Here is a 9,142-nt window from a genome sequence, read left to right as displayed (position 1 = left end):
CTGGATCGACAAAGCAGGCGGAGGCTCAGAGAGCAGGGAATACAGCCGAGCAGGATGCTGGCCTCCAGTCTCAGGGTCTGGTGGTAGGAAACAAGCCCTCCCACCTTTGGAGCCCTCTCTGCCTGTGCCTGGGCTCTGGAGTCCCATGGAGAAGTGATCACAGTGGCAGAGGGGAGGGCCTGGCAGTTTACCAGCACAGCCTCTAGCAGAACACATCTTCTCTCTGTGGTCCTCCAGAGTCGGGGGCTGAGCATCTGAGCGTGGGGTCCCTTCCCACATACCATCAATGAGGTTCACCTGACACTCTCTCATCAACATCTAGTACAGGAAATGTCCCCACATTGTGTCCTTCCTTCTGCTCACTCCCAAGAGAAATCCAAGAAAGAGCCTGAGGTTTAGGTGCTGGCCCCCAGTGCCACCTGCACCAGAGGGTCCCCTACCATTATGGCCTCTCTAGATGCACAAGCTCTTACACAAGGTGACCAAGCCCATGACCCTGTCCAAAGCTGACACCTGCCCAGCTTCCCACACAGCCCCCAGGGGGCAAAAATCCTCCTTCCAGCCCTGTTGCACCTGCCTGAATTCCTGTAGCATTGCCCAAGTGGGTGTAGGAATTCCCAGAGTATGTGTAGAAAGTAAGGGTGAGGAATCAGTAAGCTTCACAGAAAAGACAAATGCCTTAACAATAGCAAGGCTCCCAAAGTGTGGGCTTTTTTTTCTGGACACTAATTCCAGACTCATGTTCCAGGAAGGATCTTTCCATAGCTGTTTGGTCAGGACACCTGACCTGAGTCCCTCCCCACACTCTGGGAGACACTGCATTGACTCTGTGACCCTAGGGTGCAGGTTTGCAGATCTGAGCATGTGCACACATCTAGGGACTGACCCAGCTTTGCAGGGACTATGGGATAGAGGAAGAAGGGCTGTCTCTCATGCTGGTCCAGCAGTGAGAGCTCCTGTCAACAGCAAGCACCTGGCCTCCTCAGCGTATTGTGTGATCTCCACAGGCCTGTTGCCCCCATCTCACCCCATTCCTGGCAGGACACTTTCATTTTCCACCCCACTCGTAAACTCCACCTTCTGAAGCCCCTGAAAACTAAATACAAAACCAGCACTCCAGGTACCACTCCAAACCTGCTAGAATGCTAAATTTCAAAAAGTAAAATAACAGGTGTTGATGAGGATGTGGAGAAGTTAGAACCCTCTTGTATGACTGGTGAGGTTATGAAATGTGGAAGGGCAACTTCTCACGAAAGTTAAGCACAGAATCACACAGGACACACAATTCCAGTCTCCGGCACCTGCCAGAAAGGACTGCAACTAGTGCTCAACAACACTTAATGTCGACAACCTCATTGCCCACAATGGCCATACAGTGGGAGCGCCCCAGGGCCATCAGTGGGTGAATGATACAACTGTGGTCCAGCCACAGGGTGAATGCTATTCAGCCCCAAAGGGAATAAAGTTTGACACATGCTTCAACATGGATGAACTCTGAAAACAGTATGATCAGCAAAAACAGGCATCTAGTGCAGGACTCCAACTAGAAAAGAGTCCAGAAAAGACAAATCCATAGAAACAGGAAATAGAGTTGTGGTTACCCAGCTCGAGGGAAGGAAGAACAGGGGTGACTGCTTGGTGCTACGAAATGTGTCAAGAGTTAGGTGAAATTTCAAGTTGTACAACATTGTGAATGCAAAAAGCACCACTGAATTTTTCACTTTGAGCTTAAATTTATATTGTGTGAATTTTTTAATATTTTTATAGTTGTAGTTTAACACAATACCTTTATTTTGTTTATTTATTTTTTGTGGTGCTGAGGATCAAACCCAGGGCCCTACATACGCTAAGCGGGCACTCTACGGCTGAGCCACAACCCCAGCCCCTGTAATGTGAATACTATCTCAATAAAATAAAAAATAAGCCATGCAGGCCATATGTGCCCTGCACTCAGCCATCTAGCTGTGCCTGAGTGCTAGTACCCAGCTGTCCCTAGAACTCGAGCCCCACCATCCTCAGCCAGATCAGGACTCTCTGGGCTGTGGCTAAGAGCCCTACTCTCCCTCCACCTGCATCCCCCTTCTGCTGCGTGTCCACGACGACTCCTCTCTACCTGATCTGCCCTCACCAGCTGCAGACGAGCTCCACCTCCTGACACTGTTCCCTGCAGAGGGGACCCTGATGGCTCACCTCTGCCCACACTGTGGCTTCAGTCATTTAGCAGCAACCTCTGAACCTTTGCACCTCACCGAGCCATTGGCAGAAGCCCTGATGACCCCCTCCCTACCTTCCTCCTCCTTCACCAACCTTGAACAAACCCCCACCCATCAGGCATTCCTGCCCTTGGCCTGATGCTGGGGGTTCACCTCCCATCTAAGTCTGACCTTGCTTTGGGGGAAACTTTCCTGGATCTTCAGCCCCCACCTCAGCCCCTTGGCCCTTAAACATGTTCAGTCTCTCACCAGTCAGGCCAAGGGTCAATTCACCCTGACCCTGACTTTCTTCACTCTGCCTCTCTCTGACATCCTGGTCAGTTGTCTAGGAAGAGAAGTTTGCAGGTATCTCACCCTGCATGGGCAGTGGGCTCCACCGCCTTCAGGAGCAGATCCAGCACTATCCTCTGAGTCAAGGCCCTCCTCACTTGCCAACCCACTCTTGCCAGTTTTAAGGATGTACCGCAGCAGTGCAGCATAACCCATGGAATTATCCTCACCCACCCGTAGGCTTTGATAGTGGCATAAGATGCAGACCTTGGCTGGGTGCAGAGTTGTCCCTCATGGTCAGTCTCTTGGACCCCAGCCCCTCCACATGTGCTCAGTCTACTGTCCTCCTACTGCAAGAGGTGACTGTATGCAGCCAGAGGTCCTCCTGGCATGTGACCTGGCTCTCAGAAACCAGTTTCCCACCCTCTTTTCTTTCCTGCTCAGAAAAATGGAGAGAGTTCCCATAGTTCAGCAAATCCAGCTGTCTCCACCTAGGATGAGACTGGGTATTGAATCCAAGGTCACAAGTGAGGGGGACATTTGGGGAGATGCTGAGAAATTTAGCCAGCCACCACCCACCTAAAATGCAGAGGAGCCAGGAAGATGGTTTGGGACTGCCCTGCAGTTGCTACAGGACTCTGGGTCCCAGGTATCCCTGTCCAACCTGTGGGCTACAGCTGTGCTGAGACCTCCCAAGCCCCAACAAAGAAACCCAGAGAAAATGGACTGCAGCAGTTCTGATCAGGTGAGACTCAACCTCTCCTTGATTGGAGGGGCTGAAGGCCCACGTCCTCTTGCACACACTTGCTACCCAGACCTCAGCCGAGTCCTGGGGAACTGAATACGTGTAGTAGAGAGGCTGAGGCTGTGTAAACCCTAGGAGCCCTAATTTTGAGCACCTCTCTCTCTCCCTTGTCTCCAGTAGTGTGCCCAAGCCTTTCCTGTCATTCTCTGGCTGACCAATGATTTCTGTTCCTTAATGTCTTATTTTCTTTTGTTTTCCCTGGTGCTGGGTATTGAACCCAGGCCTCATGGTAGAGCATGCTGGGCAGTGCTCTACTACTAAACTACACCTTAACCCCTTAAAGTTCTAGTTTTTGTTGTTTGTTTGTTTGTGCTGGGGATTTAATACCGGTCACTTTACCACTGATCAACATCCTTAGTCTTGTCTCTCTCTCTCTGTATGTGTGTGTGTGTGTGTGTGTGTGTGTGTGTGTGTGTGTATTTTGTTTTTTGTTTTTGTTTTGTTTTATTTTTGAGACAGGGTCTTGCTAAGTAACCAAGGGTGGCCTCAAATTCATTATCCTAATAACTCTGGACCAAGTCTCTGGGATCATAGGCACGTGCCACAGCAGCCGACCTTTACGTTATTTTTAAGGCTCCTATCTATGGTTCAAATGCCAGTCTTGTGTGAGAACTCAAGCTGGCATTGCAGTGGGCAACAGGGGTTGGTACAATGTCTACCCCTTAGCCCATCCAGAGTCAAAGAGAGGTTGAGTCTCACCTGATTGGAACTGCTGCAGTCCATTTTCTCTGGGTTTCATGACTGTTGACTCTTCCTCCTTGAGATCCAAAGATACTCCCACTCCCAGGGATTCATCATCTGCAGACCCTACTCAGAGACTCTGAGAATCCAGAGGCCCACCTCCCCACAAGTCCATTTCAATTCCTGCACCATCTCCTTGGGAGGGAGAAGAGGAAGGGGCAGGGGCCAGGAGAGAGGGGAGTGAATGCCTTTAGTCCTGGTGCAGGAGGCAGGATCCAGTTCTACCACCTGCCAGAGCTGAGCCAAGTCCTGGCCTCTCAGAGCCTCAGTTTCCTTGGCAGGCCCTCTTGACAAGGTTCATGATTTGCACAAGGAGCTGGGTAGGGAGCCCAGCATACTAACAATTTTAGCAGAAATTGTCATTATCCAGTGTGTCCTCACTGTGTCCCTGTGGTACAAGGGGAAGACAGCAGGCCTGACTGCAGACCCTGGGAAAAGGGGGCAGGAGGGAGGGGCAGTGTCCTCAGTGACCTGGTCCAGCGTCTTTCTCCAGCCTGAAGCTCCAGTAGGAGCTGCTCCTGGGCTGCCCACTGGGGCCAACTTAGGCACAGCGGATGTCAGCTAGTCCCTGAGACAGAAGTGTTAGACCAGTGGAGACCTAAGGGTTAAGCCAGGCCTGGGCACGAGGGTTAGCCCAGAGAGACTAAGGGTTAAGCCCATGGGGGCAGGCTGGGGGCAGGCCAGGGGCAGTGGCGGCGCGGCTGCCCAGACTTCCCGGACGCGCCTGGCGCCGCAGCCGCCAGCCTCCGGGGACGCAGCCGGCGGCTGGGGACAGCTCCACCAGCCAGTGCCCCCTCCAGCGCCCCCTCCCGTCTCCGCCCCCGCTTCTCTCTGGGCCCACAACCATCGTGACTGACAGGGACTGTCACACAGCGAGGCGCCCACCATCCATGCTTCTTGGCCAAGATTGAGAGGTCCTGCAGGACTATCTGACCCATGTCCAGCCAGGGGGCTAACCTGCCTGCCAGAGGGAGGCTGCTGGCTGACCACAGTGGAGGGAAGTCCTGGGTCTGCTCAGCCCTCCCAGACCCCAGAACCTTGCCCACCATAAGCAGTCGGGGTGAGCTTGCTCTCTGGCACCTGCGCCTCCCAGCTTCCACCCACCCAGCCACACACATCCCACCCAGGCCTGGGACCTTGGAGTGGGTGAGCAGGCCAGAACCCCAAATCCCACCGGCAGCAATGCAGGTTCCCTCACCAAACACCTGGAAGTGACCAATGGCAAGTGTTACTTTGTTTATTTTTCTTAGTTGTAGATGGACACAATACCTTTTATTTTGTTTATTTTTGTGTGGTGCTGAGAATGGAACCTACTGCCTCCTACCTGCTAAGCAAGTGCTCTACTACTGAGCCCCAGCTCCAGCCCCAGCGGGCAAGTGCTACTTTGAAGTGTGGGTGTGCAGTAGCTGGTAAGATGGGCATTGTTAAAAACAGTGGATTAGCAGGGTTGAGGACGGAGGATCTCAAGTTCAAGGCCAGCCTGGGCAACTTAGCAAGATCCTGTCTCAAAATTTAAAAATGACAAGGGCTGGGGGTGTGGCTCAGTGAGTTCAGTTCACAGTACTGCAAATTAAAAAAAAAAAGGAAACCAAACAGAAACACATGGATTCAAAGAGAATCTGATTGCTGTGGCAATTTTCAGAGGAAAGCATCCCCACTTTTTCTGTTTGGATGCTGGAGTTACACATCTGCCCCTCCATACTCCCACCTGTAGGGCCCTCAGCCCTAGTCAGGACGTGGGGGATGGCTATGTCCTGGTTTTGCCCTATCTGGACAGGGAGACCTGCTCTGCCTTCCCTGCCTCCTCACTCCCATCTGGAGTGGCCAGCCACCCTGACGGGGCTCTTTCCTCCCCAACTGCCAGTCTCCACTTATGGAGAGGCAGGATTCCCCTTCCCCCACCCTCTGGAGAGGAAGACAGCAAGGCGACCACCTGCCCTGCTCCCTCATCTATCACCCTGAACTGTGCTTCACAATAAAATTACTCATCCTCGGTCAGTGATAAATGAAATCAGTCTAGAGGCGACCACACGGAGTGGGGGTGGGGACTCCCCATTCAGGGGCTCCAGACCTGGGTGAGGGAAACCCAGTCAGCTGTCTTTGTGTTAATGCACAGCCTGGCCAGGGCCAAGTCAGTGGACTGTGCATGCCTGGAATGCTCCCGGGGTAAGGGATTCTGTGTGTGTGAGCTGGGGCCGGGAGGAAGCCATCTGAGGTAGAGGGTGTGGTGTGGTAGCAGGGAGGTGGCCAGACAGGCCACAGGGGACAGGAGCAGAGGGACCAGAAAAATGGGGAAGGGCAGACCCAAGCAGGAACAGCCCTCTGAGAGCCCAGCCTGGGGCTGTGGAAAGCCTGGAGCCTCTGGACCTTCAGATATCCCGCAGACCTCAGCCCTGCCCACAGCCAGCCAGAAGGACCGTGCCCTTGGTTGGCTCTTCTCTTCTGGTTTCAGTTAAAGAACCATCAGCCAAGAATGCCAGAGTGCCATCCACTGGGGCTCCCGTCCAGTTAGAGGAAGACAGGATTTCTGTGGGAGTCAGAATACCACGGTTTGGATGTGTTCAGAAGCTCCAGGAACAGGATGCTTTCTGACTGGAGGATCCAGGAAGCTTCCTGGCAGAAATGGCATTCAAAACTGGCATCAAGGATGCAGAGGGTTAGAAAGAGGGACCCCAGGGCTGCTCTGTGTCTCAGGCCCTGATGAGTGGTCTTCAGTGCCAGGTGCAGGGTGGGGGCTTCCTGTTCTGCCACAGCAGGTGGAAGAAAGTCTATGCCCTAGAGGTAGAAAGTAGCCAGACTTGGCTGCTGCAGGGGCTGCAGCCTCCCAGCCCCTGCCCACAGAGCCCCTTCAATCTCTCCCTGGGGAATGTTCAGGAAGTCCCAGGCCTAACCAAAACACCATAGCAAAATTGGATTGGCAGGGCTATAGCTCAGTAGCAGAGCGCTTGCCTAGCATGTGTGAGCACTGGGTTCCATCCTTTGTACCACACAAAAATAAACAAATAAAATAAAGGCATTCTGTCCATCTGTACTACCAAAAAGAAAAAGTGGGTTGGCAGCTGTTGGGGCTGAGGGTGTGTTCAGCAGGTTGCAGAGGGCATGGGGTCAGCTATGTTGTGCAGCCCAGGCACTGTGAGAGGGCTAGCTCAGAGATGAGGTGTAGCATGTATGAGGCCCTGGGTTTGATCCTCAGCACCACATAAAGATAAATAAACAAAATAAACATGGAGGGAGGGATGGAAGGGAAGAGAGAGAGAGAGAGAGAGAGAGAGAGAGAGAGAGAGAGAGAGAACACCCTCACAGGTGTGCAAAGAAGCAAAAAACACAGCCCAGCAGGAAAAGAGGAAACCAGTCAACTGAAGGTGACCCAGAAATGATAGAGATGACCTGGGAGGAGACAAGTACATTGGGACATTCACTACAACTCTGTCCAGATGTTAAGAAAACAGAAAGCAGATGGAATGTGGTCAGACTTTTTGAAGCCTGAAGGATGGAACTGCCCAGCATGCAGGGCTGCAGGGGCCACCCCACTCCACCTATGACACCTGCACACACCCCAGACACTCAGTACATACTAATTTTGTCTCCTTTTATCCTCATTCCCATTTTACAGACTGAGGTTGGAAGAACTGACAGTCTCTCCAAGGCCACACAGCCAGGAAGTGGTGGGCAAACAGCCGTGGGCGCAAGGCCTACCCTCTAGGTTCCACATCCTCACAGAGATGAAGTAGGGCTGCAGCCCAGGAGGCACCTGGAGGGGCTTGGCAGGCAAGAGGCAGAGGTGGGTGCCAGGTCCCCATTCCTTCCACACCCCAGCTTTGCCTTAGCCTTGCACTCCCCAGCTTGGCTGGGAGCCTTGCAGGAGGGTGCGTGCTTCTGTGACAGTAACCACCTGGTCACCATCTGGGCTGTGGCCTTGGAGTTCAGCCCCCAGCCCACACACCTCAGCAGCTGTACTTGGAGGTGCAGACAAAAAGCCCAGGAGACCAGGCACAAAGCCCACAGAAGGCTCCCCGTACCCCCACCCAGACCCTAGCCAGCACCATCCCTTTCCTCAGGGTCTCCTCAAGCCCCTGGCTGTTCTGCAGGTGATGGAGCTCTGACTGCCTAAGGCACTGTGGCTCCCAGAGGGGACTTCCTCTCCTCTCTGGCCAGGGACTAGGCAGTCTGTGCCCCTTGGAGAGCACCCTGATAAGGACCCCACCCTCCCTGGGCCAGTGCTTTGCTGGCATGTGAGGTCTGGCTTCACTAACAGAGAGGATCTGAGGCTCAGAGCACAGCACTGCAGCTCCCATGCCTGTTGCAGCCTCCTGCTCCAGGGGTCACACTCCCAGAAGGGCTGGGTGGGGTAGTGCTGAGCCCCACCGGGAGTCTCCAAGAGAAGCAGCAGCTCAGGGCCAGCAGAGGAAGCGGGGGACCTCTGCCAGCTCCCACCAGGTCCTGACAGCATGAACTAATAATTCATGTTTCCAGCTCCCGAAGCCGGCACCAAGGGAAGGCTGAGCCGAAGCCACCCCCACACTGGAGCAGCCGCAACCCTTTATTGCACAAATTATTAACGACCAGAGAATGAATGGCTGTAATCAGATCAGGGCTGCCAGCACTTTTCATTTCACTTATTTGTATAAATCCTAAAGTCAGGGTCTGCCCTGGGGCACAGAAAGCCAGCCTCCTGCTGGCCAGGTGCCCACCCAAGACAGAGCCAACCCTCCTCCTACCCCACCCCTGACTCCAGGGGGTGATGAGGACAGAGGGCTCCAGAGGGCTTAGGTGGGGGCCATGGGTTCATGGTCACCCATGGCAACTCCATTTGGCAGTGGGTCCCTGGGCCAGAGCCTGAGCTCTGCTGTGACTGTTCTGAACAGGGGCTCGCCCACGGCTGAGGGCCAGGCCTGATACCAGGCACAAGATCTGCATCCTCAGCACAGATGGTCCAGGCTGGCCCTCTCCAAGACTCCTGCCACAGCTGTGGCCCCGCCCGACAGAGTCCCTCTCTCTCCCACTTACACCAAATGGCATGCCTCTCAGGCAGGGCTCTCCTTGGCGGTCCTTTCCCTGTTGGGCCAGGCTGGAGTTGGGGACAAAGACTGTGAAGTTTCCTTACAGCACCTGG

General features: G+C 53.8%; 1 long non-coding RNA gene across 1 annotated transcript; it reads left to right on the top strand.

Moving 5' to 3' along the window:
• The first annotated feature begins 7,531 nt into the window (after window positions 1-7,531).
• On the top strand, window positions 7,532-8,615 carry LOC144372941 (uncharacterized). The gene is made up of 2 exons (XR_013432760.1): window positions 7,532-7,810; window positions 8,503-8,615. It is a non-coding gene; the product is annotated as an uncharacterized LOC144372941 (long non-coding RNA).
• Window positions 8,616-9,142: the final 527 nt, after the last annotated feature.

The sequence above is a fragment of the Ictidomys tridecemlineatus genome, unplaced genomic scaffold, assembly GCF_052094955.1.
Source record: "Ictidomys tridecemlineatus isolate mIctTri1 unplaced genomic scaffold, mIctTri1.hap1 Scaffold_197, whole genome shotgun sequence".
NCBI lineage: Eukaryota > Metazoa > Chordata > Mammalia > Rodentia > Sciuridae > Ictidomys > Ictidomys tridecemlineatus.
Note: the sequence above shows the minus strand (reverse complement) of the source record. Positions and strands in the feature narration are given on the sequence as shown.